Source organism: Falco biarmicus, chromosome Z (genome assembly GCF_023638135.1).
Source record: "Falco biarmicus isolate bFalBia1 chromosome Z, bFalBia1.pri, whole genome shotgun sequence".
Classification (NCBI taxonomy): Eukaryota; Metazoa; Chordata; class Aves; order Falconiformes; family Falconidae; genus Falco; species Falco biarmicus.
The window spans coordinates 16,996,084-17,006,811 of NC_079311.1; the positions used below are offsets into that span (position 1 = coordinate 16,996,084).

Consider the following 10,728-nt stretch of genomic DNA (forward strand, 5'->3'; position numbering starts at 1 on the left):
CCTGCCTTTGCCAACAAAAGCTGTTCTTTGCTGTCTCTGTCCCCAGAGTGCTTAAGAAAGTAATCCACTAGTGTAAAGTTGAAAAAATAGTGAGTGAGGCACATAGCTAATGTCTTGCATGCTGTTGTTTCCCCTCTGTGATCCCTGCTCATTTTTTTAAGTGCTATTACAGAGGTATGGGGGTTACTGCCGGGAAGTATCAGTTAATCATTCCAGGCGTATTTGTTTCCGATGACAGGTGTATTTATGTCTGTTGAAGGTTGTTTTGAAAACAAGTGTGATCCAGACTGTAACAAAGCAAAGACATAAAATCCAGAGAGGGCTGCTATTTTTGTGCTGGCAGCATGCAGGAATCTGGCTCAATAGGTCAATAAATGCAGTTGGTGCCCTCCTGCCTGCTTTTCTAGCAGGAAAATCCAAATAGGCAGGCTGCCTGGTCCTGAACCATAACAGTCGTCAGGGTGGCTTTTTTCTGAAAGGTGAAACTGGCACAGGAACATGCTAACAGACTGGACAGATGTTGGTGCTGTATACCCCATCGGACCTTCCTTCCCTGATAGCTGCACAGGGAGACGGACACTCCAGCTAAACTTCCTTGTGCGGTGAGTCAGAGCTCTCCATGAACTTCATCCGAGAAAATAGTCCCAACGCACTACGTGCTGCGCAAGCACATAAGAAGCAGACTTTGGCTTTGTGAGTAGACACAGCTGTGGCCAGCATGATCTGGTGCTGGCAGTAGACCTGCATCTGAAGACCTCCAGAGGTCCTTCCATCCAACACCTGCAGGATGCCAACTCTGGCAGAGCATTACATTACAGAAGGAAGTGTTTCCATTTTATATTTTGGCTCCACTGGGAAATGGATGCAAAGGGAGGTAAACACTCTTGCTGCAGATAGGCAGCACAGATAACTGCCATAAAAAAGAGCTGAACCCACTACTTGTCAGTCCCAGACTTGCTCTTTAAGTGAGCTGAGCAAGTGCCTTGGAATTAAAAATTTTAAGGGAAGAAGTTTACCTTTTTTCCTGGCAGAAATTTAAACAAAATAATTTCTAGATCCCTCCTGATTCAGAAGTAGTCGGTTTTCTGCACTACCCTCCTGCATCTTTCCTGCTCTCTTCCTTCTTTGCTGGGAGAACAGCTTGAGCACCAAGCCAGGAGTGAGCCATGCCTTACACTGACCAAGTCACCCATCTGCAGCTGCTGGGGAGCTGCTGGATCCAGGCGCTGGCCGGGGTGCAGAATCACAGCCCGCAGCTTAAGGTAGCTGTACACCATTGAGGACCTCACTTTTTCTGCCAGACAGCTGTCTGGCTTCATATGTGACTTGTCTGCTGCCTCACAAGCTGCAAGACATAGTTTCCTACACTCCAGAGCTGAGCTGCGGCACAAGGAGGCCACATAAGCTTATGGTGTTGATGTCCTTTCTCTGCTCATGAGCTGCGGACTCAGCTCTAGTTTTGCTTTTCTCAGCTTTTAGACCACAAGGCCGGAAATTAGTCCTTCCGTCGAAGTGCATGTTCTGTAGTTTCAAAATAAGATGCACCCCTCAGAGGCCAGCATCTTAAGAAAGGCTGCATAGCGGAAACAGGCTGTGTCATGTCTGTCTCTGTTCTTGAGAATACTTTTTTAGGTTCCTGAAAAAGAAAAAAAAAAACACCCCAATACCCACATCTTGCAGGGAGACGTGTGACTTTACATAGGCATGTGGTTCCAGAGACTTGTGCAAAACCAGGCTTTGTTTCTCATTGCTGGTGAGGCCAGGCTGCATGCTGGGCCAGGCAAGGAGATGCCGGTCAAGGGAGGGATGTGAATAAGCTGGAAGGAGGCCAGCAAACAGCTCCAAGGTGAGAAGGGGCACGGGGGATGTAGCCTGGAGGCAGACCTTGCAGGAGCTGGGCTCGGCTCACCTGACTGAGGGGAGGCAGGAGAGGGGTTTAACTCAGCCTAGAACTGCTGCAAGGGCAGTTGCAAATGGCTGAAGGCTCTTTGGTAGCCTTAGCTGATGCAGTTAGGGGCAAGAGCCACGCGGCACTGGGAGGTTTTAGTTGGCACAAATCCTTCACCAGCAGCCTTGGGGCAAAGGCACCAAGGAGGTGGGGACAGTCCCTGCCCTGGAAAGGGGGTTTTAGCTCTGGCCACAGAAGACCAGGAGGGCTAGGAGAGCCTTGCCACCAGTGAGGCCAAGACCCCCCTCAAAAGCCCTGGTGCTGCTGGGGCCCTGTGAACAGCAGACCACATTCTGGCTTTATCCAACCCTCGGCAGCACGGCAGGGAGGATTGGTAATTTAGGCCTGTCTCTGAGATATCCAATGAAATGTATCTTTGACTAATTAGGCTCTAGGGCTCAGGAGCTCAGTTCCAGTTGCCTGGCCTCTGTTTTGACCCCTCTTTTCTTTGAAGTTCATGGAGAAGAGGGGAAAGGAAATGAGAGGAGAGGCCCTGCTTTTCCTGTAAAATGCCTCATTCCTTATAAAACTGTTTGGCAGAAATCTCTTTCAGCTGGACAAGCTGAATACTTTAATACATGCCTGCAGTCATTTTCCTCTCTTGTCTCATTCCTCTGGCTGCTCAGTCACTGCTCTGCATCAGTAAAACTGTAGATCCACAGGCAGAAATACTCCTTGAAGAGGTCGCACAAAAGATCTCCAAAACCGTGTTAGGAGGTCTGAGTTGCAGCGGCTGTGTCATTTCCTGGGCTGGCTGGAAGTACACAGCATCATGCAGTACAGCAGTGACTGCTCAGCCCTGCATTTTCAGACCTTTCTTCCAGGCAAACCTGCTAGGACACACAGGTTTCAGGCTTTGCCAGATCATGAAGAAACACATGGAGAAACATCCTCCCTCCCTAATTTCACAAGGAAGAAAACAGCCCAGGCATGGTGAGGGAGAGGCACAGATCTGTTGGATCAGTCTCAGATCTGTCCTGGCCACTAGGAATGTTTCAGAGTAGTGAGTAGCTGAAAAACCGTAAAGGAAAGCCAGCCATATTACCTCTGTCCCGCTGTAATGCAGAATCACCAGGAGGTCTTGTTAGGAAGGCATTTCTGGAGGTCTGTAGTCTAACTCCCTGGTCCAAAGCTAGGTCAGGCAGTGCTGGGCCTTGTTATGTTCAGTTCTGTGCACCTCCAAGGACAGGGATCTGGTCTGTGAGATGCACCACCACCCTCATGTGAAGGAATTTTCTCATGCCCAGCTGGAATATCTCATCCTGCAGCATGTACCTGTTGCCCCATGTCCTGTTCTTCTCTACTTCTGAGAAGAGTCTGGCTCGTTTTTTTCCATAACCACCATTCAGGCAGTGGATGACTCCTTTGAGGACCCCTCAGCTGTCTCTTCTCCAGGCTGGGGAAGCCTAGTTCCCTCAGCTTCTCTTCATACAGCCTGTGCTGCAGCCTCACCATCACTTTCATGGTCACTGCTGGACTGTCTCGTTTGTCGGTGTCTTCCTTGTACTACGTAGCCCTGAACTGGATATAGTGCGTAGATGAGTGTTCAGTGGCGCTAAGTGGTGAGGAAGGATGGATCACCTCTCCTGTGTTGAACTTCATGAGGTTGCTTCTGGCCCATTCCTCCAGACTGTTGAGATCACAGCAGGTAGCAGGCCTTCCTCCTAAAACATAGTGAATGCTCCCACAGTTGATATTAGCTACGGGCTTTTTCTCAACTTTTCTTGGGATGGGTTGAAATTTCCACCAGATGTGTGTGCAATGGGTCAGCAAGCACCCTGAGAGCTGCCTGGGGCTTCCTCCTCTCTTGGCTGGGTGTCCAGGGTGAGTCATGGGAACTGCTCTTTCCCTGGAAGGTGGCCTTGCTGCAAGAGGTGACTTGCACAGAGTATGGTTAGAGCTGGAGCCACTCTACCTTTTGAGAGGTAAAAGGATGGCCTAAGTGTGGTTGGAGATTTTCTGCACCTACATTCAGTGTCAGGCCACCTGTAGTCCCTGAGCTTCTTTCAGAACAAGCCTAGCCCACTGCTGCAGGGATGAGGACCAAATCTGGCCACAGCGGGGCCTGAGCTCTGTTTTAGGTGAACAGCTAGTGGTGGGGAGTGTCTGCTTGCCTGGTGCTCCCCCTGTGTGCCTGGGATCCAAAGGGGTCTGCAGTCACATGTGAAAGGTCTATTAACAGACTGCCTACCAGCTTCATCTCAGCCCTCTGACTTCTGGCTTGGGCATCTTGGAAGCACTGGCACCTTCCTCAGGCTACGAAGTATGGCTGACCTAAGGCTGGTTAGGGAAGGAGCATGCTGGAAGGAGGAGGCCAGGAAAGGTAATGCTAGCACTGGCTTGTGCAGGGCAATTTTCTGCCATGTGCAGTGAGGGGCAGTAGCTGAGGAGCAAGGGGAGATCCAACACAACTTGCAGATAGCCAGGCATTGCTGGAGTTCCCACCAAGGCCAGCTTTTGGGTTCCAGCCCTATAGTGTTTCGGCATGCAATTAGCACAGAGTGTCTGCAGAAGCCACACATGCAACTATGCAATCATGCAGGGCACAAGGGTGCATCAAACCAACAGAGCCAAAGGCAGAGCTGCACAGTTTTCATGGAGGTGCCCACTATGCTTCTCACCTGCATGGCTGTTGAAGTCCTAAACAAATTGTGTTATGAGGACAGCCTGGCATTTATTTGGGTGCATACAGAGCAGAGGCAGCCTCCTGAAAGCAAAACATGGCATGGGGTACTTAGGCTGTATTATCTTGGAGGGGGAGACCACATTATGGATTTATTTTTGAAACTGGTACCTTGTGCAGCCTGTTGGAATGATTTTAATGTGTGACTCATGTCAAAACTGCTTCAAGGTTAAAGTGAAATTAGGCTGAAAGGGCTGTTATTCACAGGTAAAAATTGATTCAAGGCATTTGCCTTTCAAGGACTGCAGGCAGGGGAGAACTGTGAGAAGAATTTCTCTGTAATTGGAGACTAATCATGAATAACGACACTTCCTGGTGACGTTGAATAGGAATGAGTATATTTAACTTGCAGGCTGTGTTGTATTTCCAAGTGGCAATCTTGGGCTGGGCTCTTGGATGCTTTTACAAATGAGGTGAGATGTGATAACATGAGCAGCAGGAGTAAGGAAGGGTCAGGGAATGATGCTTATGGCTTGGCAGGTGGCAGCCTTTCTTCAGGGCTAGCCCTAGTCTCCCAATCCCTGCCAGGGAATCGTCAGCACCAGCAAGACACTGTCTGCTTTCTGCTGAGCAGTAGTCTCATTTCTCTGTCACCAGTGTGAAACACCTTTGCCTGTGACTGAGGCTTGGCTCTGGAGCAAAACAAACCCTCAGACAGTGTGGCGAGGCTCATCTGTGCCCAGGTTGTGGACTCGGAGGGCTGGGATTTGATGTTACATGCTCGCCACTGTACTTTCCTGTGCGGTATGGCAGGAAAGCAACCAGGTGGCGGGGATTTCAGGCACCAGCAGCCTGAGCAAGAGCTCTCTCTTCAGGCCGTTCCTCCCTAACACACTGAACAAAAGCAGTTTCAGTGCCTCAAAATGTCCGAGCTGCCTGCCCTTCGTTTGGCGTGTCTCTGCCTCTGGACGTCCCTTGGGCATGCAGTGCAGGGCACCAGCTGCTGTCCCTTTGAATGAGGCAGCATCCTGCTGGAGGAGGGTGCTTTCTACCAGGTTAAGTGGGTGCAGGACTGCCACAACTCCTCCCACCCGTCTGTGGGAGCCTGGGCAGGGGGAAAACCTGCCAGGCTTTTCCCCCAGCTGGCAAGGGAGCGCTGGGCTAACAGGAGGGATTGCCACTGCGACAGAGCACTCCAGCAGCCAGTACTGCTGCTGGGCTTGTGCAGGGGGGATGGCACTGTGGGAGCTGCTCTGCGTGTAGCCTGACCATAACAAACTACAGCGTGGACAAGGCACACTTTGGAGATAAGCAGAATTTTCCCATTAAAACTGTGTTTGAGTTGTTTGGGGAGGGGTTAATTAATATCTGTAATACCAGCATGCAGCAGAGTGGGTGGATAAGATGCCCAAGTATCCTGTCCCTGTCACTGAGAAGCACACAGCTCACAGGGGCTGAAGCAAAGTTTGAGAGTCTTGGAAATACTTGCTAGGAACCCCCCCCTATCCCCCCCCCCCCCCCCCCCCCCCCTTCCTGTTTTTATAGCCGGGACGCCAAGTTGAGTGAGGGGAAGCCCAGCTCCTCCTGGCGAAGAGAGAAAAGAGAGCTACTGGACATTCAGAAAAAGGGAAACTCGTGAGTTGGCTTTGCCTGCAAAATACCCTCTAAGCCAAGACAGGAACACCACAGCTGCCAGGGTGGGTCAGCTTGCACCCATGTCTTGTAACAAAGACAGTTTAGCAGGTATTTGCACCTAATCAGGGTTTCCTTTTATTTGTTGCAATGTGAGAAGCTATAGGCATGGCTTAGTGATTTCATTGCAATTATGTAGTACAGACCATGTTTTGCGCTTGAGTAATTTACTAAAGCACCTTCAGTCACTGCAGGTTATGACTAACTTGCCTCACCTGACTGGTTTTGGACCCCCAGCAGTGCTGGTGGTGGACACTCTGGGGTCTCCAGTTCATACCCCACATTCAGTCCAGGGCTGAGTGTGCTGAAGCAGCTCTGCTCATGGGTGGCAAGGGCTGGAGATGGCCCTAGGGTAGTAGAGGAGAGCACCCCGGGGCAGCTCCCGCTGTGTTTCAGGCGGTGTGTGCACACCACCTTGTGCTCTTACCGGTCTGTGCACAGAATGGCTGGGGGACAGGGCTGAGCCCAGGACTACATGCAGGGCTGCACAGGACCTAGCAGCACAGGAGCCAACAGGGCCCTCTGAAGGTCTCCAGCCCCAGCGTGCAGCAGGTCTCTCCACAGCACAAGGTCAGGACAGCTGTGGCTTTGTGCAGCCATATCTAGGATGCCCCCCAAAGATGGAGACCTTCACCCTGTATCCAAATTGTGGTGGCTCAAGTGGTGGATTCCTGTGCTCGTAACAGTGGCAATAAACACACCCGCAGTATTTGCCTGTGCTGAGGGTATCTGCAGAGGCACACCATGCAATGAGTGCTGATTGTGGGTCTGGTGATCACAGTATGAGGAAAGGAGACCTATCGGAGACCTTTGTGATTTCCCAGCATGGCTGTGCAAGGCCTTGAAGCTGTCCTTGCTGGCAGGGGTTTTGAGCTGGGCACCTCCAGAGGTCCCTCCCAACATAAATTTTCCCATGATTCTGCTGTTCTTGCAGGTTTGCCTCGCTTTTGTTCTCATTCCTCTAAACAAGAATGTGTTGAAAACAAATTTGCTGTAGCTCGAGCACTGTTGTGGTGACAACCTTCTTCTGTGCAGAGCTTTTTTCCTTTAACTGCTGCCCCAGAAGAGCTTTCTCCAGGCTTATACCAAAAGGGCAGGTTGCCACCCAGCGTCAGACCCTTCACCATCTTGGGTCTTTTGGACTTGTTGGCCAGGTCCTGGCGCTAGTCTAACACACAGATGCCATGGACTTGGCAGAGTATCCAAAGATGCTCCTAGAGAATTGTTACTGGCATTTAATGAAGAGGTTTGTACCTCTGCAGTGGTACATGTGTGAAAGGGAGCCTGTCTTCCCGCCCTGCCCCACAGGGCCATGGGGAGTGTGGAAAACTGGGCTTGGACCATCTCCACCCTAATGTTCCTCTTGTAAGCTCCACTATGACAGAGCACCCCACGCTCCAAAACTGTGCCCCAGGAATCAGAGAAGGCCTCTCCACAACTGAGATGCTTGACTGTTCTCCGAGGGCAGTGCTGTGCTCTCATTTACATGCCTAAATCAAGAAAAACGTTACAACAAATAACCTATGCTGGCTGTGCTTCCCTGTGACAGGCGTATGACTTCTTTCAAGGCACATTTCAGCTTCAGGCATCAGTTTGCTTTGCTTTTACTGGAGCCTTTATGAGTGCAACAAAAAGACCCAGATAAGCAACCATCCCTCATCTGGAGAAATTCTGTGGACACCTTTGTGGGGTAAAAATGAAAACAAACTAGAAAAAAAAACAACCAACCACCTAGCGTGCATCCAGTGATGACATTGCTCAGATACAGGCTGGCTTCAGGGTGCATGATAGCAAACGTTACAAAAATTATTATGGTAACCATTTCACAAATAATTAACCTCATTGCCTTTCAGTTGCTTACATAAATTGCCAACAGCATTATGTCTTGGGACAAACCCTGCTACTCAACATTTGACTAGTCAGGGAAATTATTGTGTCACAAGGGGCCTACAGGCAAGACCCTGAAGAAAACTCCGGCTCCTGTTGTTCTTGTCTTTTGTAGATTTAATAATTCTATTTTTATTTCTTTTAATAAAAGTCTTCCTTTGCCAGGGAATATTAAAAAACAGAAGTGCAACAACACATATCTGCAGACAAAAGATTAAGTTTTAGAAAACAAGAATTTTGCATGTTTATGTATGTGTATATATATACTGACTTGCAGAATCGAACTCTACAACTCGAGGAGAGTTATAAAGCAGGTATGTTTATTGCGGCGCCGGGTGCAAGGGGGGATCGCTCCTCCTCACTTGCACACCGTTTCAACAAGCAGCTGGGTATTTATTATACAAAGTCATGCATATACATAAGGTTTCCAAAACTTCAGAATCTTGTCCCTCTGCCGCCTCTTCAAGATGTACTTTTCACCTTCTTGGGCAGTTACCTGAAGTTCTTGCATACATTAGCAGTCTTTGTTATTTAGTTTCTGTAATCTTAAAACATCTGCTAGCTAACCATGAGTCCTTCCTTATTGCCCCCTCTAAACATGTCAAGCTAATACATGCCCACTGGGCTGGTTTTAATCATCTCGGGCAGGGGAATCCACACTTTTTGGGGTGGGGACCATTTGAGTAGGAAGTCACTGATCTACTACTACTACAATTATTTTATCTTCGTTTTCTTCTAGCAGTTAACATGTCCTGGTCAGAAGGCTCCTTATTTACATTTCTGTTGAGCTTATATACATCAGTACTAACTGTCCCTTCTCGAAGTGGCTCAGCCCTCCCCTCTTTCTCAGGTGTTAATGTTTCTGTTACCTATGCAGTTTCTGTCTGCAGCAGTTTTATGTTTTTTCACTATATCAATACAGACACATGTATCTCCATGTAAACTAATATCCTTTTTTCTTTTTACAGTACTGGATGTAATTATTATGAGGGTGACATGGTGAAAGGCAGAGCCCCAGTCTAGAGGGATGTCTCTAAATGGGAGGACTGGATCACCAGAATGCTCACAAAACCCAGCAAGTGCCAGTGGTGCCTGCTGCACAAAGGTGAGGGAAGGATAACCCTGAGCATCAGTCCAAGCTGGGAAGTGACTGGTGGAGCTGCTTAATAGGACTCAGAAGTAACTGTGAACATGAGCTTGAACATGGGCCAAAAGTAATTCTTACTGTGAATAATGCAAACTGCTTACTGGGCTGTATGAGGAGGACCATGGCCAGCCCAGTGGAGTAGTGCTGGAGGCTCTCGTGTTGCTATGTAAAAGCACTTCAAGATGACGCATTATAGTAAGGAGAAATGGGTGAGTGCAAGAAAGATTGCAAGCCTCTGTGGACCTGCTGAGGTCACAGATTCTCAGACCAGCAGAAACCCAAGTGTTTTGGCAGGGACACCAAAGGGGGCAGACATGCTGCCAGAAGACAGCAAGTAAGATGTTTTGCTGTGTGTTAGGCACTGTAGTGAACACTATACAGCTTGCTGACATGGCCTAAATAACTTGTTGCCTGGATGGGGCAGCCCTGAGAGCCACGCTGGGGTGCAGGGTGCCAGCAACACTGTCCCTTCCGCTTCCTCCTGGGGCCATCACACCTGGCATGCTGCAAAGGCAAGGGCGAGAATGAGTCTTGTGACACAGCCTATTCCTTTCTGAGACAAAATGGGAGGGGTTTTGGCATTGTCTGCTGGTCTTCAGCTTGTTCTTTTGTTTCCCTTCTGCTAGGCATTGTTTTCTCTGGAGCCCTGGGATCCTCAGCCACACCATGTTTCCAGTGCTGCTTTTGCCGATATCACTGTGGTTTCTGCTGGGTGGATTTCTGACTATCGTACCATCTCACGTTGGTGGAACAGGGGTTGCTGAAATGCTGGAGCAGTCTCCACCCTGAGCTGTTGGTGCAACAGCAGCCCACATAGTTAAATATTAGCAGAAGTTACTTATTTCCCCTAAAGGAGGATCTTTATAGCTCTGCCCTTACTCTGTATTGTAGTCCCAGCAATACTGTAACTCTGACAGCAGGGGTTAGAAATTTGATTTGTTAAGACATTGCAATGTCATTATGTCTGGTGCTTTTTCAGAGTTTCCTGGACGTTACTTGAAACAGGATAATCACTTACTCATGTGCAACCAACAACCACATGGAAGCTGCTCACAAAAGAAGCCCTAGCCTCTGCTAGCAAAGGAACTCCTTTCTTTTTTATTTTCCCAACCAAAATTCCCCAAACAAAGTAATTAAATTTCTCCCTTTGTTCTGACTTCTGTGTTTGCTCTCACTTACAAGCAGCCCCAGTGGGGGGATGGAAGATACGGTACTTTGTCTTAGAATAAGGACCTTGGTCTGAAGTTTTTCCTGTAGGTAATTATTCCTAGTCCAGACATGTCAGAATGGGGAGGATTTTTCTTCTTTGAACTCATTTGTCTAGTGCATTCACATTACCATAGATGGAATACTTTGGAGAAGATATAAGGGAAGGATTTCGGTTTCATCAGGTCCAGGCACAAATTTTGGTCCAACAGCTAATACAGCAGA

The 10,728-nt window shown here is 48.8% G+C and overlaps 1 long non-coding RNA gene across 1 annotated transcript; it reads left to right on the forward strand.

Moving 5' to 3' along the window:
• Window positions 1-1,707: 1,707 nt before the first annotated feature.
• On the forward strand, window positions 1,708-10,453 carry LOC130143038 (uncharacterized). The gene is made up of 3 exons (XR_008819617.1): window positions 1,708-1,846; window positions 9,119-9,255; window positions 9,924-10,453. It is a non-coding gene; the product is annotated as an uncharacterized LOC130143038 (long non-coding RNA).
• Window positions 10,454-10,728: the final 275 nt, after the last annotated feature.